Source organism: Rhinopithecus roxellana, chromosome 6 (assembly GCF_007565055.1).
Source record: "Rhinopithecus roxellana isolate Shanxi Qingling chromosome 6, ASM756505v1, whole genome shotgun sequence".
Lineage (NCBI taxonomy): Eukaryota > Metazoa > Chordata > Mammalia > Primates > Cercopithecidae > Rhinopithecus > Rhinopithecus roxellana.
Window position 1 is genome coordinate 58,315,946 of NC_044554.1, and position 19,455 is coordinate 58,335,400.

Consider the following 19,455-nt stretch of genomic DNA (forward strand, 5'->3'; position numbering starts at 1 on the left):
CAGAAATCAGCCCACCAAAAAGTTCATCCGGGTGCAGTTCTCAGGCTCCCATTCTGAGCTCTGTTCTCAATTAGCATTGGTGTAGGTGGCTTCCAAAGCAAACAGTTCCCACTGAGAAATCAAATCTGAGAAACTCCTCTTATCCCTTTTATCCAGGGAAGGAGGCATGACATAAAAATGCAAACCAAATGAAAAGGGTTGAAGAGAGACGGCCCTGCTCAGTGATGGGCTGGATGGTTCAACATGTTTGGTGCTCACACCTCTCCAAGAAATGTGGGCAAGAGCCCTCCGGAGAACATGTTGAAACAGCAGGCCCCGTCTGCACCCATGGTACTCTGGCAGTGATCTCATCAGCCAAGCTGGGCAATGGAGCCTGGTCAGCAGCAGCTTGGAAAGCAGCCAAATTCCAGTTCCTGAGGAGGGGGTGGTGTTGATTCTGTCTGGAGATGACACTCCGTCTCAGCTTGACTTATGAATATGGTTCTTCATGTCTAATGAGTACTAAACAGACTGGTGCTTGGGTACCAAGCTGCTCGTGGGACTGGCTTTTGGTCAAGTGAGAACAAATCAGATCTCCACAAAGTAGGGTTAAGATGATTCTCTTGGTAAATAGCCGGAGAAGCAGTCAACTTCACACATTGAGAGCGCTTTCACAGAATGAAAGCGATCTTTGAGATCTTTGGCTTCATATCACACGCAGACAAGGACACCAAAGCACAGAGCATTTAGACAACTCACCCAATGTCATGGAGCTGAACTGCATCTGCTACTCTTGTGTTCAACTTAAAGTTTAACTGGGTTAGGTTAAATGCTCTCCACTTTAGCTAGAACATTTTGGTTGTTTTCTTGCTTAAATACTATGCGGTCATCAGAGTCATAGTTTATAGGCCCGGTGAGGTGGCTCATGCCTGTAATCCCAGCACTCTGGGAGGCTGAGGCAGGTGGGTCAAGGTCTGGAGTTCGAGACCAGCCTGGCCAACATGGTGAAATCCTGTCTCTACTAAAAATACAAAAATTACCCGGGGTTGGTGGCGGGTGCCTGTAGTCCCAGCTACTTGGGAGGTTGAGGCAGGAGAATCGCTTGAACCCGGGAGGCGCGGACGTTGCAGTGAGCTGAGATCACGCCACTGCACTCCAGCCTAGGCGACAGAGTAAGACTCCATCCCAAAAAACAAACAAACAAACAAAAAAATGAAGTCATAGTTTATAGAGTAAATACAGTTCAATAAACTTAAAGTTAATTATCTCCATATATCATTATGTATATATGCATTTAAATATCTGATTACACAGATGATCACTGAACATATATTGACAAAAGTAGCACATAAGACACTCATAAAATAGAGATATGTCTGCCTTCACACAAGAGTGCTTAAATACACACTGACTTGTCTTGAGTTTCTTGCGCTAGAACTGAGACAGAAACATGTATCGAGGCATTCTGCCACTCCTCTTTCTACCGAATTTTGCCCAATTAATTTTTTCCCTTCAATTACTTACAAAAGTCAGTGGTTTTCTGTGGTAGGTAGAATAACATTTCCCCTAAATCTCCAGAACCTGAGAACATGTTAATTTGCGTGGTAAAAGGGACCTTGTAGTTGTGATGAAATTAAAGGCACTGAGATGGCGAGAGCATCCTGGATTGTCCAGGTGTACTGGAATGAATCACATGGCTCTTTAAAATCAGAGACCCCTTCCCAGCTGTGGTTAGGGGAGCTATATCTTCGGGGTGGGCAGACAGTTAGACTGGTGATGGCTTTGAAGATGGAGAGGGGGGTCCAAGAGCCTGAGAATGTAACTTCCTCTAGAAGCTGGAAAAGGCAAGGAAATGGATTCTCTCCTGGGGCCTCCAGGAAGGAACGCAGCCCTGCTGACACCTTGATGTTAGCCCAGTGAGGCCTGTGTCGGACTTCTAACCTATAGAGTTTGTGTTGTTTAAAGCCACCAAGTTTGTAGTTATTTGTCGCAGCTGTGCGAGAAAGCTATCACCTCCTGATTCCCTCCTCCCCAGCCCCCCACTCCAATTCTGAGGTGACAAGTATAGTTTTGGCATATTCAGAATAGGTTCATACAATAGAATAACCTAAAAAAAGAGTCTGTGGTTCTTTCTGGCCAGTATTTTCCATGGAGGAGAGCACGAATTTAGTGATCTTCCACACATGTGCAGAATCCATGTACAGAAGGTGTGCTAATTGCCAGTTGTACACAGGATGTCCACCAGGCTATTTCCCTAGTTGCCAAAAGAGGGAAAAGGAAACAGTGCACACTCTCCTTTGTTATTAGGGGCATGCATTTGGGAAGCAGCTGTCTGTCTTCAGTTTGTGATAGTAAAACCCAGTGGTGTTATAACTCGTGCTACCTGGTAGGGTACCAACACGGGAACAGTGAAGAGAGAAGTGAGTCTTGGACCTGGTTCTTGGACCTGGTTCACACACTCTCTGGGAACAGGAAGAGCACAAAGGCCAGTGAAACACAGGCAATGAGGGAAGATGCATGGAGATAACAAGTGAATCACAAGCTCAGAGCAGGGCTGGGCCAGGCAAGTGCTTCCAAGAGTCCTCTGAGACCTGGTAGCTGGGGCTGGAGAGGCAAGGTGAGAGGATTGAGAAATAACAATCTAAAGGTTATTTGTGCACAGTGTTCTGGTCCTGCAGAGACCTACAGGCCTGTGTGCTTTCACTGCATACCAGAGAATGGTACCCAGTGTCCAGCTGCCAGAACTGGTGTCTCTGAGAAGTGAACTAATGACTATTCATTGGCACCATGAACAAGTGGGCCAGTCATCCTTCAGCAAGATAATAGGTATCATGAATTTGATGACGCTTCAGGACTCTTTTACTAGGAAAAATGAAAGTCTGGGCCACTCTGAGATTACTCATAGCATCCTTTGTTTCTGGATACTTCACTGTTTAATTTTTCATCAAAGAGATTCTGGGCTGGGAAGGTTTGAGGAAGGTCAGTGTAATAGAAAGGAACAGCTCCTACCACAGGGTGGTCCTTTATTAAGAAAATATGATTTTTAAAAAATAACTTTACTTCATGGAGGTAGGAGACCGGACCACATGATCTGTTCCAGACTTTAGAGTCTGCAGCGGTTGTTTAAGAATAGCTTCTACCTTGGAACAATTCCCTAGGGAAAAGAGAGGTATGTGGGAAGCACTGTGCACACGCCCTAATGCACTTATGACACACATGCACACACAGGCACACACATATACATGCATGCATACGCACACATGCACACATACACACACAGGCATGCATACACACGCATGCACACACATACACATATGCATGCATACGCACACATGCACACACATACAGATGTGTGCACACAGAGACACATACATGCATGCATGCATATGCACACATACACACACACAACATGCACAGAGTCATTCACTTCCTACAGAAACTCACATAAATCTACCACTAGGGAGGCAACAGTACAGGTAGTATAAAGGGGATGTTTGAAAAGGCTGTTGGAGATAAATTTTCTTATGAAGAAATTCATAGGCTCCATACTCTTAGAACTAGGCAAAAAATCTGGCCTAGACAGCTGTTCCCCCATCCCAAGGTGAGCAGGAATGTAGGTAAAGGAGTTTACATAGTCACAGGTAGCATCTCTTTCTTCCTTTCTGTTGGCCTCTCATCGTCTTCCCCCATAGCTGATGGCATCTCCCATCCCCTGCCTCTGCCATGGCATTGAATATGTTCACTTAAACTATACTGCTCTGTAATGTCCTGTGATATTGAATGTAGGGGCTGCTTTGGAAAAATCACAGTTTACTCCTCACCCTACTCTGCCAGTGGTTCTTCATGGCCTGTGTTGATACACGTTTCTTAATTATTCTTTGCCTCATCTATCTCTAGGCCTGTAATAGGGGCTTGGGTTGTGACACTCCCTTGTTATCCTTGTAATGGTGACCATGTAGTTTTATTTTGTCACAGCACATTCCTTTTTGCTTTGCTTCTCTTAGCACTACTGGAATGTTTACTACAAGCAAGTCATTGCACTAAGTGCTGTGGAGGATGCAAAGATAAGAAGGGCAGTCCCAAAGGGAGATAAGACATGTATATAAAAATTCTATTACAAGACAGAAAGTGAACAGTACTCTGAAAGCAGTAGAGCTAAAGAACTTCAGTAGGTGACATCCTGTGATCAAGGTCCCAGTGTTTAATCACTCTCACGCTCAATTTATCCTGTTATCGAACTAGATTTCCTGTTGCTGAAATAGAAACCTACTTATCTCTACGAGGGCCACAGGTATTAAGTCATCCTTTAGTCTCGTCTTTTCTAGGCTAGATGCCAATGCCTATTTTCCATCCTTTTAATATCAGCCTGACTATAACAACTCTTCAAACGGGAAACCAAAATTGGACATAATAAAAGCTGACCAAGGCCTGGCTGAAGTCCCAGTGCTGCCTGCCACGTTCCTGTTAACACATCCTAACATCATTTTCACATTGATAACAGCATCTCTTAGAGAGATCATTCATTCAGTTTTGTGCTACATCTAGGGTTTTTGCTTTTTCTTTTTTCTTCTCCAAATGAATTGCTTTGTAAGTCCTATGCCCACTCTTACTCTTTTTGCTTCTCTGAAGTCTCGTGGTTCTTTACGAACCAGTTCCTGGCCTCACCTCTATGAAGTCTTCCTGGATTTGACTTTCTTTCTTTCTAATTTGTCTTGTTAGGGAGAGAGAAACCAAAAAGCTTGAGCCCACTCTTGTTTGCATGTTATTTGAGAAATAATTATGTTGCAATGTGTGAGTCAGCCCCTCCAGCCAACTTGCTGTGAGGCTCCCTGTTTCTGTTTAAACTGTCTTGCACCAATTACTTAGGCCGACTCTCCAAGCTCTTTTTAAAATCCAGGGTTTTTAAACAACTGGACTATTTTCTTTTCCTGAAAAGTCTCTATCTGAAAAGGATCATGCCTCTAACTCCTTTCTGCCCTCCAACTTGAAACATATCTTTAAAACAATAAACAGTGCTTGGAAATAGCAGGGCTCTAACGATTTTGAATGAATGGTGGCTGGTGCACATCTACAAAATCCTGGTTCTGGTCTCAGTGAAAATAATAATAATAATATCTGCTTTATATAATTCCAGGAAAGAAGTGTGTACATGAAGAATGTGATTTCGACCCATAAGAAAGTGAATCTAAGCCATAGTGCTATATTTTAGAATGTAGATTTGTTGTTCATAGGTACAGGTTGTGAAGGAAATTATTATTAGGACTCAGGAAATAATTCTAGTGCAGAAGAAAAGGTCAAATCTTCAAAGGAAGCATATATTAGTTCATAAGCCACAGAATTCTCAGTGTGTACCACTCTTGTTCAAAGTATCTAAATATTTCCATAACCATAAATTTATTTGCTGGTGTCCACTTTATGCATCTGGATATTAAATTTACACATGGGTTTTATACTGGAATCAAAGCCAGATTTTTTTCCAGTGAGTCTTAAAAAATATTGATTTCCTTCTTTTTGGGGGGTGGTCAAGACCTGGATGAAAGCATATTGCTCCTATTGCTAGAGAAATAATCTATTATGTGTTTCAGATACTTTAGGTGTTGTGTTTATTATTTACATTATATAATGACATTGTATTAGGTTCTGTTATATTTTGTAATCATATCTGACTGGGATCAGCACTTGATTATGATATCTATAGATAGAAATAAATGTATGGTGCCAGGTGTGGGGGCTCACACCTGTAATCCCAGCACTTTGGGAGGCTGAGGTAGGTGGATCACCTGAGGTCAGGAGTTAGAAACCAGCCTGGCCAACTTGGCGAAACCCCATCTCTATTAAAAATACAAAAGCTAGCCTGGCATGGTGGTGTGCGCCTATAACCCCAGCTACTCCAGAGGCTGAGGCACGAGAATCACTTGAACCCAGGAGGTGAAGGCTGCAGTGAGCCGAGATTGCACCAGTGCACTGTAGCCTGGGTGACAGAGTGAGACAGAAAGAAAGAAAAGAAAGAAAGAGAGAAATACAAATACACAGAGTCTTATTTATTCATTGTTCCTGTGCATATACTTGTTTTTACCAAATAAGTTACAGTGTAACATTTTTGCTGGAAGGAATATTTCCTACCACCCCTTTTGAACCTGATACAGCCTAGAAGGGTGTTTGTATGTAACAGATGGCCAGTAAATACTTGTCATTTGTTCTCTGGGGTGAAGAAGGACAGCGATGGAGTAGAGATGCTGCTTGTTCTTCCAAAGGTTTCTACAGATTAGCCTCTTTTTTTTGGAGTATTCATAACAGTTCTGCACCAGAAATTGGATCTTGGGAGTTCAAGAGTCGACAGGTATCAGGAAGATTGATGAACTCACAGATGCACAAGAGACTGATGCCATCTCTAGTGCCAGTTAAGACAGAAGAAATGCCGTCTGTCTTCAGTGCCTGGAGAACTCCCATTTCCTAACCAGGACACCTCCCATTCCCCAAGCCAGGATGTCAGGAAGCTGCATAGTCAATAGAGACCTCTTTGTGAGTGTAAAGTCAGAGCAAAGGGAGGTGAAATCATCACAGGTAATATTTTACCCAAGCCAAGGGGAGACATGAGGAAACACTTCTCCAAGTGGAGAGAATACTTTTCATGTCACAACTCTGAGATTCAAGCCATAAATCTCATGTCACCACCCTGAAACTCAACCAACCCTGAGTTCAAGGTCTGCCTCATTTGGATATTCCTAGATCCCCAGGGCCAAACCAGGTCTTGAACTTGGCAGTCATGCAGGTTTCTACTGGCCATTCCTTTTTTTTTTTTTTTTTTTTTTTGAGACGGAGTTTTGCTCTTAATGCCCAGGCTGGAGTGCAATGGTGTGATCTCGGCTCACTGCAAACTCCGCCTCCTGGGTTCAAGTAATTCTCCTGCCTCAGCCTCCCAGGTAGCTGGGATTACAGGCATGCACCACCATGCCCGGCTAATTTTGTATTTTTAGTAGAGACCTCACCATGTTGGTCAGGCTGGTCTCGAATTCTTGACCTCAGGTGATCCACCCGCCTTGGCCTCCCAAAGTACTGGGATTATAGGTGTGAGCCACCGCGGCCAGCTTCTACTGGCCATTCTTTCTTTACACTCATTAATATGGTGGATTACAGTTGCTTCAATCTGGGAGACCTAGTGCAATTTGACCCTTATGCATTGTATTTCTTAGAAATGCTCTTCTGTAGAATCTTAGGTACCTTTATGATGGTAGCCTAAGGCAGGAGATTAGAAATAGAGTAGGAGAAGAAAGCTTTTCCATTTTAAGATGCTGTTTTACTTTGACGTTATTGAGCAGTGAAATCAAGCTCTTATTAAGATTAAAACAAGAAAAGCAAGTGGGGCCTTTTTTTATCTCACTAATTTATAGAATAACAACCAGCCTGGCAAGTTTTTAAGGGAAGACATTTAGTAAAAAAACATATTCAATTTTCTCATTTCAAAGCCAGAAGCCATCTGGAAAGCTTTTTAATGTTAACACATTATGAAGACAACAACAACAACAAAATAAAATAGATGATACTTAAAAAAAAAGCAGACAGTCACTTCAAATTTGAAAGCCAATGATCTGACATACGAATTCAACTTTCTAAAATATTTTGCAAAGTAGAGAGGGCTGACGTAATCTGAGATTCTCCTAGGTATTTTAGAATTCAGTCTTTCTAGGATAACTTCAAATTACCTTTCCTTCTGACCTTTTCCCAGTAGATCTAAGAATCAAAAATTAAGCTGAAAGATAAAAATACAATTCTGAGGCTATTCTGTTGTGCTTCTGGGTCTATGTATTTTGAGAGTTCCAGTTCACTAACTTTATTTTAATTACAAATTTTACGTTAACAAAGTAACCAAAGGATATATTTTATAATGAAGAAACTCCATTTATAAATACTCCTCCTCCTTCTTCCAAATAGTACTACTCAAAATGCTCGACTTTACTGGAAAAAAATAATTAAGTCCTCGTATTTTGATTAAAAAGTATTGGGCTCTAATGTATTACTTCATTCTTTTTCTTTTTCTTTTTTCTTTTTTGGTCCATCATTACATCCCAATATTGGAAAACCATTTACCATTTGGAATCTAAACTTTGAACTCAACTTGTATGTTAAACACTACATTCTATTGTATGCTAAACATTCTATTATCAGAAAGAATGTTGATAAATACATGCCAGAGATTGTCCCTACCCTTATCCTACTTCTGCCCATTCTTCTGGGATTAACTGGATACTTTACTCCTGACTACAAGCTTGCTCTTTCATTAGAGAAATTTTTGATCATGCAGGTTGTTCACTGTTGGACTCCTGTACATTTGGTATAAACCCTTTAATTTGATGATTATCTGATTTATAATGCAGATACTAATGGCAGCTGTACTAAGGGCTTGAGTACTAGAGTAAATAGGCCAACAAAAGGAAATGGACTCTTACCAAATTCATATCGTTTGCCTCCACAATGCAACTAAATAAGCATAAGGGGTCAAAATTATATGTTGTAAAAGTCCAATTATCCTTAATAATCAAAGAAATACATGAGATAAATCTCTTCATTTCTCTAGAGAAAAGATATGGAGTTGAAATCGCAATGGCTTGAAGGCTCAGCAGAGGAGTGATGAAACCCCAGGAGAGGTATTGATGGTGCCAGCATTTAGAAGACACAACGAATGTCACTAACATTTCTGCCTCCCTCACAAGTAGCTTAGCAAATTTGTCACAGTTGTGCCTTAATACACAGATACGGACTAAATTATTAGTGTTCATTCAACATTGTATGCTGGTCTTGGAGAAATAAAAATGAGTAAGATGTAGTTTCTGATCTACAGTTGCTTTCAGTTTGGTGGAGAAAACAGATATGAGAACAAATAAACATATAAAATAGATGATAATAGTTAACATACGTAAAAAGTGCCATGTAAGACCCAAGGTGAGAGTAGGGTTCTCCTAGTAAGCACAGCACAGTTTCCTTCTGATTGGGATAAAGCCAGAATTTTAAATCTTCTGCATTTTCTCCTCAATTCACAACTAAAGGAAAAGGGAAGATAAAATGGCTTTGGCTCTCCTAATCTGCAATTGAGGTCCTAAGCCCTCTCCAGAGGTGATAGGCTCTAGGTAGAGTGACGGTGACATTTTATTTCATTGTGTTTTCTCAGCATCTGATTTTTGACAGACTGGAATGTCTGACAGCCAGTCAGCTAGCATAAGGCAGCAGAGTGAGAAGTGTGAAAATTCCTTTGAAATGTAGCACATGACCAGCATGAAACCTGCAACTCTCCATGTAGTTAATATAGAAGTGAATCCAATGTAATCACCCAGGCACTTCAACATGATAAACGTATGTCATGTGCATTGCCCTTTACACTTTCATTGACATTTTTTCTATATCTTGCTTAATTTTCTCAGCCACCCTGAGAAGTGTTAGTTCTCTTTTATAGATAAGGAAACCCTGATCTGCTGAACTTTTATCCGGTGTCTTTTCTTTTGTCCTTGATTTAAAAGACAATCTCTTCAGCAGGAGTTAGAGGACATTTAGCTCTAATGTGGTAATAAGTTGAGAGTGGGGCCTCGCACAACGCAAAGAAAAGAAGTGCCAGAGTTGCAGTAAATGACAGGGTTTCCGGATTTGACCCTGCCACTGATGTGTGCTCTTGGACATGTTGCTCTACAGACTGTCCAATGATTTGGGCTTCCAACCCCCTTTCAGAGAATGTAGGAAAGACAGCGTATGTTAATTTCTGATGACATGACCCAACTGGACACCAGAATCTGTCTTCTAGAAGTAATTCTGCACTTCAGGCAGAGTTCTCATGGGAAACTGACACCTTTCTGAAGGGTGTATGTCTCTGATTTCAGCTCTACCATAGCTCTGACAATGCCACAATGAGACATAATTTATATGACGTGAGGCACTTAGAGACTAAAGGATTTGAGAATTTCTCCCTGGCTTCACTCTAGAGTTTTTAAAAACTTCATTCTGTTCAGTTCAAAAGCCACTGGGCATCTGTAGCAATGATAATCCCTAGGTAGCCAGGATATGCTATGAAGATGCTGGCTCCGGGAAAATACACTCTCATGGTTAGATAGGAAGAGTTAAAGGATCTTAAAAGGTAGTAGCAGGAAGGACAGGTATCAGATATCAGTTCTTTCTACATCACAATTTTTGCCCAAGGCCCCTTAATAATAGGTCCTTTCTCATCTTCTTCATCAAAGGACAAATAGTGAGGGAATATTAGATCCCCCAAATGAGCCCCCACTAAAAAAAGATGAAGATCTACACAACAGTTTTGATTAGAGAAACAGAAGAATTGTTCAAGGAAGGAGTGGGCAGAGATATACATGTATTGTATCTGCCGATTGTGCCTTGGGAAAGATGCAGTGTGATTAGACCTGAGGATGCTTCTTGTCTTTGAATCAGCCTGATAACCCATCACCTCATCCTGCTTGTTTATTTGCTCACTTCCTGCTCATTTTTTGTATTAGTCTCTTGAGTCTCCCCCCACCTCCAGAAAACCTTCCAACAGTGTAAAGTTTTCTGTGGGAATAAAAAATGGGTTGACTGCTGTTATTCTAAGTGGGCACAATAGTGCTACTAGCTCCAGAAATAAAGGACTCTTTCATTACCTAGTTGCTTTGGTGCCGGCTCTGAGTTATCTAGCTTTTATTTGGAGAGCCCCATGAAGCATACAAAATTCCCATCGGACAAAAAGACCCAGGCTACCCTTAGAAAAATAAAAAGCACATATTGAGCAATCCGCTGGAAACTGTCAGCTGGGTTCCTAAATGATACAGGAAAACAGAACCCAGTGAAGATGTGACATGGGATAGTCCATGTCACCCACAATGGAAAATATGAACATTGGAAGAATTTCCTATTCTAAACAATGTGGGGTTTAAAATACACTCTCTGGAGACTCTCCTGAATGTACAGGCTTGTAGCTGCTATTTATAGTGACCGATGTGTACTTTACTGAGATTTTTATCCCAACAAAGGAACTGTATGTGATGTAGGGAGTTATTAAAATGGAAAATAAGCCCTCACATTCTAACCTAGTCATTGGTACTCATCTCAAATGCAATGTCAAGTCTCACTAAAATAGATCAACTAGAAGGAAGGCCAGTAAAAATTATAAAATACTTTAAAAGAAATTTAATTTTGAAAAATGTTCAAGTCTACCTACCTGGTAACTTCCACCAGGCTAGCAAGACGTTAGAAGCTTATTCAAATGGTGAATAAATAAAAATGATTTATAATTAACAAATTAAGCTGTTCAATGTAAGTGAATGTTTTTAAAGTTATTTAAAAGGTTTAAAAAAGTTGTACTCTCCAGTGTTTAAAAACTAAACCATGGAATGTAGCTTACATATTTAACATGTTAACCAAACCCTTTATTTATAAATAATTCAAAGTTGTACTTTACTAATATCCCTAAATAAATGATTAAAAATTCAAAAACAGTCTGAGTTAATGCAGATTTAGGATAGGCTAAAAACTGATTTTCCACTGCTGATGAATAGTGCTCATTGGATAGCAAACTAGTGGAAAGAACTGATTTTGTTCACAAAATATGCACATGATTCCTCTTTAACCTGATTCACAGATGAATAAGAATCCACTTACATAGCCACCACATTGGTCCAACATGCTCATGATTCACGCCCGGTGGTACTTTCTTGTAGCACCATTTAGGCACCTTTGGGATAATAAAGGTCAAGAACTTCCTTGGAAGACTTGAAAGCAACTGAAGTCATCATTTCTGTCTGCCAGTTCCACCTGACCAAATGACAGCTGCAAATGCAGATCTGTCACTCCTGCTGGCCAATGAGAAAACCAAAGGGCAAAAGAGAGAGGTGCAATATAAATATTGGATAGCTTTCATTACTTTTTTTTTTTTTTTTTTTTTTTTTTTTTTGAGACAAGGTCTCCCTCTGCTGTCCAGGCTAGAGTGCAGTAGTGCAATCATGGCTTACAGCTCACTGCAGCCTCTAACTCCCAGGCTCAAGTAATCCTCCTACCTCAGCCTCTAGAGTAGCTGGTACTACAGGCACACACTGCCACATCCAGTTATCCAGCTATTTATTATTATTATTATTTGTAGAGATGAGGTCTTCCTATGTTGCTCAGGCTGGTCTCAAACTTCTGGGCTTAAGTGATCCTCCCACCTCAGCCTCCCAAAGTGTTGGGATCCCAAAGGAGTGAACCACTGCACCTGGCCTATATTTTTATTTTATTTTGATGAGAATTCTTTGTTCACACTGTATACTTCTTACAGCTTTAGACAGCATAAGAACATTTGTCTTGTGTGTTTATTTATTTTTTTTTTTTTTGAGGCAAGGTCTCATTCTGTCACCCAGGCTGGAATGCAGTGGTGACATCTCAGCTCACTGCAACCTCTGCCTCCTGGTTTCAAGTGATTCTCCTGCCTCAGCCTCCCCAGTAGGTGGGATTGTGGGTGCCCACTATCATGCCTGGCTAGTTTTTGTATTTTTAGTAGAGAAGGGCTTTCACCATGTTGGCCAGGCTGGTCTCAAACTCCTGACCTCAGGTGATTTGCCCGCCTCAGCCTCCCAAAGGGCTGACATTACATGCAAGAGCCACCATGCCCAGCCTGTCCTGTGTGTTTAGAAAGACAAACTTCTCACCCTCTCAGGGAAGTGGGCTCTCACTGATACCTTTACCTGAGAGTCTGGAGAGAATCTTTGGAATGCCTGGATCCCAGGGCCCTGGAGAAGCTAGTACCTAAATTCGTATGATCTCATTTCAAATTTTATTTTAAAATAAATGAATTATTCAGGACACTGGTTACCTCTGGGGGTGGGGAGGTGAAGGGAAGGGATTGGAGAGGAGCCTGGGTCTTCAAGGGCATTGGAAATGTTCTAGGTCTTAGGCTGTGTGGTGAGTTTATAGGATATGCATTAGGATGAGTTATAACTTCCATATATATTACATAGGATTACTTTGTATGCATCAGCTTTCTCATAATTAAAATGAATAAATTAGTAATTTGGGATACACTTTTTCAAAATCATTTCTTAAAAATTAGGCAAATGGGCCGGGCGCGGTGGCTCAAGCCTGTAATCCCAGCACTTTGGGAGGCCGAGACGGGCGGATCACGAGGTCAGGAGATCGAGACCATCCTGACTAACACAGTGAAACCCCGTCTCTACTAAAAATACAAAAAAAAACTAGCCGGGCGAGGTGGCGGGCGCCTGTAGTCCCAGCTACTCGGGAGGCTGAGGCGGGAGAATGGCGCAAACCCGGGAGGCGGAGCTTGCAGTGAGCTGAGATCCGGCCACTGCACTCCAGTCCGGGCGACAGAGCGAGACTTCGCCTCAAAAAAAAAAAAAAAAAAAAAAAAAAAAAAAAAAAAAAAAATTAGGCAAATGATTTTCCTTCTGTTATTATTACAATATTTATATATAATGTTGGCACTGAGAAGCTTCTGGTTGATGCTTTAATGGTAATGAAACCATAGATTATGCAACATGAAAAGAGAAATGATAATTTCACAAGGTAAAAAGAGTATTTTAAATATAGTCATCCCTCAGTATCAGCAGGGGAATATAAATGCTACATACATAGTTGTTACACTGTATTGTTAAGAAATAATGACAAGGAAACAAGTATGTACATGTTTAGCACAGATGCATCCATGGTAGGCCTAACTACATTTTTGATCTGGGTTGCTTGAATCCCCAGGTAGAAAGAGCTGACCATACATGATTAATTAAATTATATACACACATACACATATGTATATATAATTGTGACAAAGACCTTGATATGTACCAGACTATTGTATGCTTTTGTCTTGATTTCAAACAAGTAGGGAAAATGGAAAAGCATTCTTGATAATAAAATGGTAAATTTTCTTTTTATATAGAGACCTTTATATCCATAATTGTCCCATCACTTTCAAGGTAGCTGCTAAAACAGATTTGAAACAGAGAAGAGATTAGACACTGAGCCATCTGACACATGGAGTTGTACCTTGTTCAGTGATACCCCAGATGGTAGCTGCCAAAAGGCTGAGTTTCCTGGGAGGTGACCCCAGAGAGGGCTTTTCTGAGAGCACCTTTCTTACCACGTCCTTCAGCCAGCAGAAAAACAGCAACGAGAGGTAACAGACTGAGCACTAATCATGTTTCAGGAATTACCAAGCGCTTTATAATCTGCATTAAGCCTTATAAGGAAGAATTGTTCCTACGGCCATTTTCCACATGATGAAATGGGCTGAGAGGTGGAGTAGAACCACCCTTAAGAATCCAGCTGGGATACTGGGATTTGAATCTAAGTCTTCATGACTCTAGATCCTACTCTCTGAAAGGCACCAATGGGCTGAGAGAGGCGGAGTAGAACCACCCTTGAGAATGCAGCTGGGATTCTGGGATTTGAATCCAAGTCTTCATGACTCTAGATCCTACTCTCTGAAAGGCACCTGTCCCACTGCAAATCTGTCCCATCCTCCCCAAAGATAGTAGTGATAAATGTAAAATATAAGTTTCTCTGTTAAGAATCAAATCAGTTCTTATCTTTTTCATATTTAGAGAGAAAAGTCATTTGATGAATTTTCTAAAAACTGGTAAGAATGGAGAAATCCTACATAACTTAGTTTCATAATTAAGCTTTGTTTGAAGAAATCACGCTAACACAACATTCACCAAATAAAAAACTTCTAAAATTGATGGAAAATGGGATTGTAGTAAGTCCCCATAGGTTTTTGTCCTTGTTGACAAAGATGGCAAAGTTTGATTCCCAGTTCCTGACAATTAACTGGCATCATTCTGCCTATCCACTCATCTTTCTTTGTTTTTCACTTTATTCACTGTAATCTGACCTAATCTCCTTTATTTAGAAATAGTATCCATAATCGGTTTTTAAGTTTTAAAAAGCACTCTACATGCAGTACATTGTAGAATATACTCTTTTCCAAAAGTATGCTTTATTTTCCTAATCAATAGCCATAGACTTTTTTATAGACAGCAAAATCAGGATGGCTTTGTTTGTCCAGGGGCCCACACTATGCAAACAGCTTAGCTGGGTGATCTTGAGGGAATATGTCTCCTAGGCTTGAGTTTCTTCATATTTAACAGGCAGTTTTAAAATTCATTAGATCAGGGATTCTTGGCCAGAAGGCATCAGCCCCCAGGAGGTCTGCGGACGGAGGTTCATGATGCCACTGAATGTAAGTGCCAAGTTTGGTGGGTGCATATGTGCATTTTTCTTGGAGGAGGGTCCAGAGCTTTCATCAGTGCCTCAAAACAGTGTGTGGTCCAAAACTGAATACATAACGTTCCCCTGCGGAAGATGATTCATAAGGTCAGAGACAGCCTTAAGTTTTTAAGAGTGATGATGTGACTAAGTCCCTGTCCTAATGATGTACAGTCTTGCTGAAAAAAGTCCAGTGAAAAGTCAAGAATAGTCATATCAACAGCCTTCTTTGCCTTAAGCAGGGAAACTCGATCTTCTCTGTTTCTATTTTTCTGTTAAATGGGAATAACACAAGAGATTTTCTGAGGGCAAACAAAACAATGACTGTGCCTACACATGTAAGCCATTTACCTGAAGAAGCATAAAAAATAGTTCAACTAGGCACAGTAGTCTTTGTTTAGTCTATTGCTGTTGCAGGACTTTCCTTAGTTCAGCTAAAGTCAGGGTTCTTGTCTGTCCCACGGCCACGAAAATTTGGGCTCACAGACGGTTTAAAGGTTGAGCAAAGCAGGATTTTATTGGGTGAAAAGGAAAAAAAGGGGGAAACAGGGACTCTCCCAAGGCCAGAGTCCCTCTGCTAGAGCACTTCCCGCCCGCCATTTGAATCCCCTGTTCTGCACAGGAAGAGGCGGGGCCAAGCTCCTCCCAGCTGCAAACCTCCTTAACTTCCTGAGGCTCCACCTCAGTGGGCAGGCTGGTTGGAGTTTCTCCAGGGACCCCTTCCCACCTGGCTGTCTCATTGCCGCATAACTGCCCTGAATGAATTTTCCCCATCTTGGGGAACTATTTTGCCATTATGGAGATTATGGATTTTCAGCCAAGACCACCAGTTAAAACGTGAAAAATTCCATAGATCAATTTGTTTCAGTGGGAAGGCTTTGAGATTTGGGGCAGGCAGGGAGAACTGGGTTGTAGTCCCTAGCTATAGGAAGCTGAACATGTCACTTAGACTTTCAGACTCAAGGATTCCTCAACTGTAAGTAAAATATCCGGGTCATAGGGTTGTTTGGATGATTAAATGAGATAATGTATATAAAGTATATGACTTAGTACCTGGAATTTGGTTGATGTTAAACAATTGATGGTTCATTTTCTTATTAATATTAGACAAAAAATTTGGCTGATAGTTTTTTCTACTTGAGAACTATTTTTCTACTTGAGAACTACTCTAAATTAAACTTTTAACGTAAAATTCAGAGAGATGTTTTAGACATTATATTTAAAATAACAAATATGTCATTCATGAATTAGAAAATCAGCCACATGTCTACAATATGTGATTTTGAACTCCTCATGGAGCAATTATATTTGCCAGGTAGACTTCGATGTTGCCAAGGGTTTAATTCTTTCCCAACTGCAATAAAAACATCTCAGCAAATTCAAGGTCAGTATAGAAAAGAAGCTTTGTGGTGAGGATGCAGGAAGTTATAATGACCGAGATGACAGAGACATAAAATTCGTATTCAGGGCCAGGTGCAGTGGCTCTTGCCTGTAATCCCAGCACTTTGGGAGGCTGAGGCGGGCAGATCACGAGGTCAGGAGCTCGAGACCTGCTTGGCTAACATGGTGAAATCCCATCTCTACTGAAGATATAAAAAATTAGCCAGGCGTGGTGGCACGTGCCTGTAATCCCAGCTACTCAGGAGACTGAGGCATGAGAATTGAACCCAGGAGGTGGAGGTTGCAGTGAGCTGAGATCACTCCACTGCACTCCAGCATTGTTGACAGGACAAGACTCTGTCTTAAACAAACAAACAAACAAACAAACAAAATTTGTATTCAGTAAACTTTTATTTTGTACCAAAGGCCTACCAAAACGTTAAAACAATTTTAATAATAACATCTAACATTTTTTGAGCATATACTATATGCCAAGCATTGTGCTAATTTTTCTACATCCATGGGCCAACTAGTTTAATCTTTTTTTTTTTTTTTCAGACAGAGTTTCACTCTGTCGCCCAGGCTGGAGTGCAGTGGTGTGATCTTGGCTTACTGCAACCTCTGCCTCCCGGGTTCAAGCGAGTCTCCTGCCTTAGCCTCCCAAGTAGCTGGGATTATAGACGACCGCCACCATGCGCAGCTAATTTTTTGGTTTTGGTTTTTGTTTTTGTAGTTTTTAGTAGAGATGGAGTTTCACTGTGTTGGCCAGGCTGGTCTTGACCTCCTGACCTCAAGTGATCTGCCCATCTCAGCCTCCCAAAGTGCTGGGATTACAGGCGTGTGCCACCATGCCCAGTCTAATCTTTACAATGACTCTATGAGGCATTTTTATAGATAAATAAAAAGGAGCAAGAAATATTTAATTTATCAAAAGGTAACCCAACTAATAGCTCTCCAAGTCAGGATTTGAAACTAGGTCTATCAGACTTCATCACTCACACACCTAACTACCACATCATCCTCCCTTTCCCTAGGTAATGGAGGATTGTTAAATTATAAATGTTACATATGGAAACAAACAAACAAAACAAAACAAAATTGCTTTTTAATATGTAAATGTATGGACTTACATATTTGTTACCTTTTTTTTGCAGCTAAGAATGCAGTGATGGATCAGCATGTGAGAGCCTTAAGAATCTAGATATTTAATTTTTTGTACCAAAATTGGTTATTGAATGGATGCCACTTTGGGTAGATCCTCAATTCTTGATGTTCTACTGGCAACCATAGCATAGGATAGTTCTAGGTTGAGAGGAATTGTTAGGCTAGTGGAAATTGGTCAAAGTATGTCATCTTTACCTATAAATTGACAAAGGTAACAAATAATGTCTATTTAGAGTGAGTCAGAGAAAAAAAGTACAAGAGGGAGAGGATATCAATGTGTATGTGTATTTTTATGTGACTGGACACAAACAAATAAGGATCCCTATACATGGAAATTATCTACTTCATCTTGTTCATGCCCCTATATTCAAGTTGGACTGAAACTAAAGAAATAGATTGTAAAAAGTATAAATAGATATCAAAACCTATAATTTTTATGTCAAATTGATATGAAACCTTCCAGAAATATTTTTAAATGTCTTTCAAACCAATTGCTTGAAAACAAATCTTTTTTTTTTTTTTTTGAAATGGAGTTTTGCTGTTGTCACCCAGGCTGGAATGCAATGGCGTGATCTCGGCTCACTGCAACCTCCACCTCCCAAGTTCAAGCAATTCTCCTGTCTCAGCCTCCTGAGTAGCTGGGATTACAGGCGCCCGCTGCCACGCCTGACTTATTTTTTGTATTTTTAGTAGAGATGGGGTTTCACCATGTTGGCCAGGCTGATCTCGAACTCCTGACCTCAAGTGATCCACCTGGCTCAGCCTCCCAAAGTGCTGGGATTATAAGTGTGAGCCACCGCGCCCAGTGACAGATCTTTTAATTTGAAAGTATGCGGTGACTCACACCTGTAACCCCAGCACTTTGGGAGGCCAAGGTGGGAGAATTGCTGGAGTCCAGGAGTTCGAGACTGGACTGCACAACATGGTGAGACCACATCTCTACAAAAAATAAAAAATAAAAGTAAAAAACTGGATGGCAAATTCTAACTTTCTTTTGCCTCCTGGAGTGATCAATTTTCTGAGAGAATTGAAGGGAAATTTTGAGCAAATCTAGCTACTTTGATAATTTAGATAGTTTCAAAGGAATATTGTATTTAACTTCTTAATGGAAAATAATGTTCTGATGATAAAATAACAGAAATTTCATTTTAGAAGATTTTATTTAAAAATGTCAAGGTCCTGATGCTAAGCATGTTGAGTAAGTGTGTGTGTTTGTGTGTGTGACAGGGTATGTGTTGTATAATCATTGATTGGTCATTTCTATTAAATCATGTAAAAAAGTCTCAGTGATACAGTTCTGGGAGGGGACTTTAGAGACCCCATGGATTTTTAAAAATTGCTTCTTTTTATAGTGTAGTAAAAATGTTTACTTTCAAATGTCTAATCATCAGGCTTATTTCAGAGGCCCATAAAAATGTATGAATGATGACAACAGCAAGTGTTTTCATTCCCTTTATTTATGTCTGTGAGCTTCTGAATCTGATAACATAACTCTACAATAGGGGCCTTTCTTCTGATCAGTGAGAGGAACTCATGTTGGGTGCAGAAAGCAGATGCTGGGAATGTAATGAGCACATCTTGGAAAGTGAGAGAGCCGCTTGTTGGGGAACCAAGCCCAGTGTCGGGCAAAGTATGTCTGCTGGAGATTTTCTCATGAATAAAATCTTCACTGCTGGTTTCCCAGAAAATACATCACAGCTCCTCAAGCCT

The 19,455-nt window shown here is 40.6% G+C and overlaps 1 protein-coding gene across 7 annotated transcripts in view; it reads right to left on the reverse strand.

Moving 5' to 3' along the window:
* CALD1 (caldesmon 1) overlaps nucleotides 1-19,455 on the reverse strand; it is a 243,170-nt gene that overhangs the window by 88,682 nt on the left and 135,033 nt on the right. The gene's annotated exons all lie outside the window — the stretch shown is intronic.